This window comes from Ictidomys tridecemlineatus, chromosome 14 (assembly GCF_052094955.1).
Source record: "Ictidomys tridecemlineatus isolate mIctTri1 chromosome 14, mIctTri1.hap1, whole genome shotgun sequence".
Lineage (NCBI taxonomy): Eukaryota > Metazoa > Chordata > Mammalia > Rodentia > Sciuridae > Ictidomys > Ictidomys tridecemlineatus.
In genome coordinates, this window is record NC_135490.1 from 24,864,759 (window position 1) to 24,874,359 (window position 9,601).

General features: G+C 36.2%; 1 long non-coding RNA gene across 1 annotated transcript; it reads right to left on the bottom strand.

Annotated features, from left to right (window-relative positions):
- Nucleotides 1-209: 209 nt before the first annotated feature.
- Nucleotides 210-7,835, bottom strand: LOC144370582 (uncharacterized). Its single transcript, XR_013430496.1, has 4 exons — nucleotides 7,735-7,835; nucleotides 2,825-2,959; nucleotides 1,472-1,758; nucleotides 210-1,357 (listed from the first exon to the last, which is right to left on the bottom strand). It is a non-coding gene; the product is annotated as an uncharacterized LOC144370582 (long non-coding RNA).
- Between the last annotated feature and the right edge of the window lie 1,766 nt (nucleotides 7,836-9,601).

Here is a 9,601-nt window from a genome sequence, read left to right on the forward strand (position 1 = left end):
AGTCACTATAATTATTTTGGCTTGGTGATTTTAAGAGTGAAATGATTTTTTTAACCTTCAGAAGCAGTTCCCTCTCACATTCCAGTTGTAATATATATTGTAGTTGGTGACTACTTGATTCAAATTTATTTTTGAAAAATTGTCTAGACTGACTACTCAAAAGTACCCTGAGAAAAGGACTCACTTTATATTTCCTTTTGTAATGCACTTTAAACTCTAAAATTAAAAAAATAAAACTTTTTAAGAAGGACTAACACATTATTATGTGGGATACTCTTTGGAAATTTTTAATGGCATTTTTTTTTAATGGCGTGTACAGAAAAAATATATATTCTTAATGAACAAATGTTTTACTATTTTTTTCCTAAGACAATGTTTTTATGTATATTTATTCAGATGATTAAAACATTACGTCCAAAGTAATGCAGTTAGGGTAGATAGAATGGTAAAAATGGATTTGAGACTATTGATTTTAGAAACTGACACGTTATTTTAATTACTTGGAGTTATTAATCTTTATTTCTGTGCATCATTTAAGAATAAAATGAAATGTGTATATATCAAACAGCACACAGCATATATCACATGTATCAAATGTCCTTCTAGGTGACTCTACATATGTTTTCTCATCTAAATCTCACATGAGCTTTCCTATTGTTAGTCTACTTTAGAAACTGAGGGTAAAAGAAGTTCTGATTGCCCAAGGGTACTCCCATAAAAAGTGCCAATGGTGAGAGACAAACCTGGAGTGTCTGATTTAGAGCTTTTACTGCAAAGCACTATGTAATTGAGGTCAATTCTATCCTCATTATGCAAGGAAGGAAAAAGCGATTAGAAAAATAAAGTAACTTGTCCAAAATACCATAAATGAACCCAGAGTTTCAATTGAGTCTGCCAACTTCAAATTCCAGCTTATTTGGCTATACCACACTTGGATTATTAACTCAAACTTAGCAAAGAGACGTAGACCATCTGAAGTGAATAAGAATGAAAACAGAGTAGGCAAAGGCCTGCTTGGAGTGCCTATGGATGACTGTTAAGTGCCTGTAAACTTGCCCCATAACTTAGAAGTTGTTCTGTGTCTATGGATCCTTTCTTTATAGTGATACTGATTCCAGGAGCAAGCATCTTTAATGCCCTTACATAAGGCTTAGATTTTCAATCAAGTAGGAAGCTAGTGAGATCCTAAAGAATGTTTTGGGTCCCCTAGTCGCTGCTTGTGATGTTTACATGAGTGAATTTGGGGTCTGGTCTTTTATTTGTACCAGCAGGAGTTTTTAGAGTTTGGCTGGGAGGTATCCCTAGAGAGTTTAAAATGTCATCCAGGATGTCCGGTGCCATCCTTAGTCAGGAGCTTCTGCAAGAAACACAGAATTGTGTTTAAGAATTCTGTGACAATGAAAAAAAGGAAAACAGATTTGAAAAGAGATTTATCTTTTTTTTTTTTTTTTACTAGAGAATTTATACCTACCTGTGATTCACCAATCTGTGGGTCTTCTGCAGAAGGTTACTTGAACTTCAGACTAATTGTTCAACAGTTAAAAATGTAAAGTGAAGGACAGCACATCCAGGGTTTAAGCAAATGATAAGGAACAGTGCTTTGCTGATGAAGATGATTTTTCATGACTTCCTGACATGTTGTACGATGACTAAGGATGTTGATCTTTGACAAGTAGGTTTTATAACAATTTGGATGGACATCTTCATATTTTTAATTCTTGAGGGAAGAAAGAGTAAAGGAACGCAGAGCAGAAGTTGCTGCAGAAAGTAAAAAGAATGGAGTAGTAGCAGAACAAAGAAAAAAAATGCCTAAGTTTTATGGGTGATAAGAGATATAGACCTAATTCCAGGAAACATAAAAAGAAAGTTTGGATACACCAGATACAACGTGCATCTGGAGGCTTTGCTAGCTTTTGTTCTTCTTCAATAACAGAAACTGAGTCATAGGAGAGCAGTTTTTGAAACTTAAACATGGAGCTATTTCTACTTAAACCTAAATATAATCTTTTACAAATGCTTAAAGAATTTTCAGTTTTGGAGCTATCTCATGAGGTTCTCATGGCAGCTGGAGTCAGGAAGTATTAAACAGTCACTTCATGAACAGCCACGTCCTGGTTCTTTGGGGAGGTAGTGAAGAAACATTTCATACGGTGTTTGCAAATCAATAGCGAGGTGAAACCATCAAATGTAAAATAAACGAGTAGTGTGAAAGCACATTATAACAGACAGCAAACTCTAGGTGTAGAGGAAAGGGATCTGCACTGCAGGACATGGAACTAAACCTGGATCTTGATGGGTGGGGACCATGGAAGCTACCAGAGAATGGTTGAAGAACCAGAGGGGAGTCTCTTTTCATTCAACTCCCTTCAATGCTTCCTTTACCAAAGGTGCTTAACTCTCTTTTACTATTTCACAATTCATGTTTAAAGGAAGCATTATTTTTGAAATTTTCAGGTAATTGAAAAGTTTTTCAGTCGGGTGACAGTTTAGGGTAGTCCTAGATTTTCTTTTCATACTTTTCTTCCTTCTTATAATTCATATAAATATTGATTCACCCTAGAAATGAGTTATGGGCAGGAGGGATGATATATATATATATTTAAACTATAGAACACAGCATTCCAGAAAAACCTCATTTCTGTTGATGAATGGCTATTGGCCTACAGAAATCTGGCATGTGGCTGAGAAGAAGGGATACAGCTGACATGAGAAAAGCTTGACAGGGAAACCATAATCCCCCTTCAAAATTCACTGCTTATTAGAGGAGCTAAAATGATTAACCAGCTAGAGGTTTTGATGTATGGAGAAAGATTAAAAGACTTACATGTGTAGGTTGGCTGAAGAGCTAAGGAGTGTGTGCATGTGCGTGGGGCTGGGGAGACGATAGCTGTTTGCAGATAATTGAAGGTAGAAGCCCCAAAGAAGAAGAGGGATTGTGAAGGTGGTCTTCTGGGATTATCTAAGGGTCATGAGTGAGATGAGGAAAAGAAAACAAACATTATTTCATCAGGAAGACTTTCACAATGGACCATATTTAAGAGGCCACAAAATAATCTCCCATGAGAGGAGGCGAAATTCCCATTCTGTGAGTCATTTAGGGGAGGCCTATAAAGTTTTGGAAGTATATGGTGCTGCCCTGGTAGGCAAACAGATTTGGTAACCAAGAGCATCCTTTGCCCTGATGTTTTACAGCTCAATTCTAAGATGAATCAATTGGTAAACAATAAATTTGGAAACTCCCCAGCAATGGGTCTATCTTATCTCACTGATAAATTTCTTCAAGTAATAAGACATGTTCCCCACCTCTTCCTCTTGTGATCTCCACACACTGTCCTTGACATTATCATTTCTTCAGGAACATGAAGGTCCAGGGAGAGAAGAATTGCAAGATTAAAAGGATAAGCAGCATATAATTTAGCTGTTGGCAATATTAATGGCCCTTCCCTGCAATACAATCTCTTTTCCAAACATGACTGCTATTAGATTATGAGGACTGTTGACAATGTGTTCTTCAGGGTCTCTCCAGAATTAACCAGTGTTTGGACCATGACACTCTTGCCAAAAAAAAAAAAAAAATCGATCAAGTCTAGTCTTTCTCTGATGTCATGACTAGGCAAAATTTCTTTCTGATGACTTTTAATAATGAAGATAACAGTGTGCCTATGTTTATAATTTGCAAAAACTAAAAGAGGTGGGACCTCAGAATACTTTGATTTAATGCCAGTGAATAATGAAGCAATCCCATGAACTTGCAGGGTCCTGTGCTTTGATCTCAAAGTTTCTTATGTTCTTCCCTGTGGGAGGAATGATAAATGATTCTCACATAAAGATTTATGTACTTATTTTTCTTCACAGTGTTGCTCATACAAATAATCACTAGAAGTAACCTAAATATTCAATAGTAAAATAAAGTTTGTCATGTTCTTTGGATAGATTGTCACAGATGCAAAGTTCATGATTTTCAAGAATATATAATAACATGCAAAAATACACATTATAATGTAGGAAGAAGGGAGCAGGGCATTTAAATGCAACAGCATCTTAAATGTCCTTAAATAAAAAGACAGATAAATGGATGGACATTTATCTTGCCTTTTGTCTTTGAGCAATGAGATGACGAGAAATATTATTTTTTTTCTTCATACCCATTTTATGTTCTGCAATTAATGTATATAACTAACATCCCTACAATTTAAGCAGGTTTTATCTTTGATATTAAAAGCAGTCATTTGGATATGAGTTTTTATACCAAGCAATAGACAACATGCACAGAACTGAAAGTGAACTTCTCTACCGAAAAAACAAAACAAACAACAAATTGGGCAGAAACAAAACACTTGTGGTATGTCTGTACGATTTAGGAAGTTAAAAATCAGTTTTTGGATTTTTTTTCATTCAAAACATCTTTATAAATTGAAACTAGAAAGTTGAAGATGGGTTTCACAAACTGTTCCAAAATATTCTAGTATATCAAAATATGTTTACCTCTAAAAAGCTTTCATTAATGTGTAATATCGGTTATTTTAAACAGCATTAACAAAGATAAACAGATTAATAGTCTTCTCCATATTCTCCTTCTTCTTTTTCAGTGCTGGAAATCAAACCTAGGACCTCATGCACACTAGCTAAGTGCTCTACCACTGAGCTACATCACAACCCTCTAGTCTTCTTGACCTTAACATGAATAGTGTATTACTGATTTCTCAGGAAAGGGGTGTTACAACATCATGTTTGACAGTAAATCCCTCAATAGAGGGATTACTATGAAAATCAGGAGAAAACCCAAACGTTTTCCATTATTACCTTTATGTTTGCTTGCTCTTGTTCTCTTTATTATTTAGCATTATTATAGAAGATCAGAATTATGAAAGAGTAATTATAAGAATCAGAAGAAAATCATCATATGAAAAGCAGTTAGATATATGAAATAAATTCAAGAAACTATCAGAAATAAAAAATTCATTCCATAAATGTTTATTGTGTTCCTGTCACTGAAGAGCTTTCATTATTCTAAACAAAAATCTTATACAACATAATAAAGTTTTGTAGGTGCAATTAGGTATTATAAAAGTAATCCTCACCTAAAATCCTCACATAAAATCTGGTGATTTTTTTTTTAACTAGAATAGAAGCAATAGCCTGGTGCTGTGGTGCACTCCTGTAATCCAACAATTTAGGAGGCTGAGGCAGGAAAATCACTATTTCAAGGCCAGCCTGGATAATTTATTGAGGACTGTCTCAAAATAAAAAATAAAAAAGGCTGGGGATGTAGCTCAGTGGTAGAGTATGCCTGGGTTCAATCCCCAATATTTTAAAAAAGCTAGAAGAAATGAACTAAAAATACAAACTAAAGACTTGTAATATATGTTATTAAAATGATCAAAATTGATTTGACTATTTGTAATAATAAAGTGATTATCTTAGTGTTTCTATTGATTTTTCTTTCATTTCTACATTGGTTTAAGATGTCGCATTCAATGCATATAAAAATACATGCACACACGTGTGCATATTCTATTTGATTAACCTGCCTCTTCTACTTTACATATGAAGAGGAAAAGGGACAGACATGAAACAATTTCATTAATCATAACCAGTTAATTTTAATAAACATTTAAATAACAAGTTAATAAACTATTTAATGAACTAGAAAACGAGGATAGCTTCCAAGGACCACCTTGATCTAACCCACCATGCTGTATCTGAATATTTCCCTGCTTTGCTGACTCAAGAACATATATATGGCAGACATCTCTGAAGGTTTAGTGCCATTGAAGGTAGGTAGGTACATTCAAGGCAGCAAAGTCGATCACTTGCAATTGAAAAGATGGATAGATTGTCCTGCTCCTACAAGTTCCACAGTGAGTAGGAATTTTCTTACTAATTAGAGGTAAGAAAATTACCTCTAATTAGGTAATTTTTTAGGTCCCTAGGAAGAAGCTCCCTTCCTTGTCTTCTGGCTCTTTTCTCCTTCCAGCTGGGCACCAGTGATCTTGAAAAGTATTTCCTTCTCTGTTGGGTGGGGGTTTGGTTTTCCTTTTCTTTATCCTGATACATTCTGGCCATAGTCTGGGGCTCTCATTCATAAAAGCTCTCAATGCCTTATTTATTCCTCTTCTTTTTCTTTTCTTTTTAATAAAAGAGCATTTTTTTCCCTAAAAGTGGTTCTGATGTTTTTAGCTAGATTGTTAAATTATTCTTTCTTTTCCCCCTCATTGCATACTTCTGGCTCTATGATCAAGGTTTTGATGCATCACTGCAAATTGACAATTTCATCCTCCTTTCTCTTTTGCTTTTTCACTCACACCAGTTAACAGATCTTCCTTTATTTAAACTTTTGATGTTTCATCCACCAGAGGTTTTTGCATATATTTTCATATTTAAAATTATTTCATCAAAATATGATTTATCGCTGGGTGAAGTGATGCACTTCTGTAATCCCAGTGGCTTGGGAAAAGCTGAGGCAGGAGGATTGTGAGTTCAAAAGCCAGCCTTAGCAAAAATGAGGTTCTAAGCAACTTAGTGAGATCCTGTCTCTAAATAAAATACAAAATAGGACTAGGGATGTGGCTCAGTGGTCGAGTGCCCCTGAGTTCAATCCTCAGTACTGCCCTCCTCAAAAAAAAAAAAAAAAAGATTTATCTTATTTCCTGGGTCTATTACTCCCTTGAATTTCATAGCCAAGACAAGTAAGTGCCTCACTTGTCTAACTCTCGCCCTCACCCTTCTTATGTTACAGAATGAGTTACTGGGCAGCCCCAAAGAAGCAAAACCACATCATAGGGCTTAGCAAGTGTTTTTCTAACAGATAAAATTTAAATAATATTTAAAATTTTCCCCTCATGGAGCCAGAATTACTTGCTAATTTTTTATTATCATCAGATCATTTCAAGACATTTCAGCTAGATAAACAATTGGAGCACTGCTCACTTTTTAATTTATGTGTCCATGTGCTGGAGAACTAGCAGCACTTGTTGACCAACCTCTGTTCATTTTTTATGTCTTTATCAGTTGCAGTATATTAGAGAAAGTTTCTGGAATTTGGGAAGATCACTTAGTTCTGGAAAAAAAAATCTAAGTAATTTAGTACAGAATCTATTTGTAAATCTTAGTATTGCAAAACCCCAAACTTCAGTTTTTTTTTTCAGAAGCTACTCTTCCAATTTTATGTAAACATAGAAATACTTGCTCTTGAGACATTATTATAGAAATTTTTTTTTTACAGGGCTTCAGCTACTGGGTTGTTTAGTGTGGAGGAAGGGTAACAGAGGAGAGCAACTGTGAATGATTTGGGGGATCACCTACTGCATTTGTCATTGAAAAATTATAACTATTTACATATGATCTTTGGATGTTAAGGGAGAATTGTTATGAAAATGCTGTAATTAAGTTTTGGAGGTATTAGGGTGCCATATTAAGTAAAATAGGAAGAATGTAGACAGAGCTGAAGACCAGTTTGAGGTCCAAATGTGGAACACTGGGGGACTCGATTTTCTATATCTGAGTCATGTATTTAAGCCAAGCAAAGGGAGACCTTCAGTAGAAACAGGTTGAGACAAAATATCTTTGTTGACTCTCTGCGCCCAGTAATTGCAGCTCATGAGATGACCAGTATGGCAGGCAGCCCAGCTTCCCTCAAGCAGTCTTTGGTTCCTCTCCAAGTGACCACTGGTGAACAGGATCTTCTCACTATGTTATTAATTAACCCTGGCAGACCTTCAATATTTTCATTACCTTGGCAGAAAGCGGGCTTCTCCCCAGTGTTCTCTGCAGCCTCGGAGACAGAGACTCTGCACATCTTTGTGCCAGCACTGCACTGAAGTCATTAAAATCATCCCTGACTGCTGATGTCGCAACAGTCTTGGAAACAGAGAAGCTTCATCCAGGTGGCATTTGTTTTCTTTAAAAAAAAAAATGTCACAGAGGGTTCACTGTCCCACTTCTGTTTTGAAATAAGTATGGGAATTTCTTGTTGCAGCTTGTTTAAAACCTTGGGAATAGAAATATCAAAAGAATAACATACCATGAGAGTTGCCTTATTAATCACCTGTAGAAATTGGATTTGTGGACTGTAATTAACACAGAGTCAAAAGAGAATCACAACATTTTGGTCCAACAACAGTGTGGTCCAACCTCCACATACACCATCATCTTTATGATATCTCCAGCATCTTGTCATTCAGATGCCTGAATCATTTTATTAAGAGGGATCTTAATTACCTTTTATGATCATCAATTTCATGTTTAGGGAAGGAGTATGTTTCAAAGACAAGACAGAAGCTTTCAAGACATATAACTCAATCTACAACTTGGAGTTGATACTCAGAAGCCATCATGTATTTGGGCCAAGAACTTACTTTTCAAAATCCCAACCCCTTATTTGAGAAATTGACTTTCAATTAATCTACTTGAAAGGGTTGTTATGATAATTAAACACTAGATAAGAGCATACATTATGTGTAATTCCAGTTTAAGTTGCTAGACTGGGTAACATTTCACTCTTAGGAACAAATGGCAGTAGTTTGTGTTATACTCCCACTTGACAGTAGGTGTTGGGTCATTTATGATGTAATCCCACCTCCTTGCCATGAAGGATTTGGGGCATCCAGTAGGCCTGGATGTTGCACAGCCCCAGTCAAACATAGTTTTTCAGGGTTTTGTGTGCTGTGCTCTTCTTCCCTGGGCCATTCCTGCCATTCCAAGGGACTCTACGGGGTTTGTTCTGACTGCTATCCACTTGCAGCATCACAAGAAGCATGAGATACAGAGCCTGCTCTCAGTCCTACATCACTTAACAAGATGTTATTGGAGATTTGGGGTAATGGGTAGACATTTTATCAGTGAAAAAAATCTGAAATTAACTACTAAAAAATGGTTTCTCTCAAGTGCACAAAGACTGATCCCATGACAGGGCTCTCCGGGGGGGGGGGGGGGGAGCCTTCACCAAGCCCCCGGCCTGCCTTACTATGGTAGACCTTTAGTCCTGCCTTTGCTCCTGGCCTGGTCATGCTGCAGGGCTCCCCTTACCAGCTCCAGGAGGACAGGCTGAGGGTGATCTCATGCATTATGAATTCAGTTCTTAACTCCTTGTGACCCTGACGTGGGAAGATGTTTTTGTTCCATCTCACCTCCAAGTCCTCAATTATGCTCCAAAATTTAACTGCACTCAGGAAGATGGGGAAATTTTTATTATGCTTTTTGCAGTATGGAATATAGTCTAAAGATTATATCTCTAACAGAATGTATAAACCTATGTCAGTATTTCCTGTCAAATCAGTCTTTTCTCCAGCTCAACATGAATACTAAGCCTATATTTTTCTGGCTAATTATGTGTATATGTGTGTGTGTGTGTGTGTGTGTGTGTGTGTGTGTATACTTATACACACACATATATATATATATACTTAAATAATTACGTATGACACATATGTAAATATAATACATATATGTGTCAATATAGGAAATTCTAAGTTGATACTTAGGAAATGAACATTTCTTTAAAATAACAATAACTGGTCACAGTGGTGCACACCTATTATTCCAGCTCCTCATCAGGCTGAAGCAGGAAGGATCTAAGTTTGAGGCTTGCCTAGGCAACTTA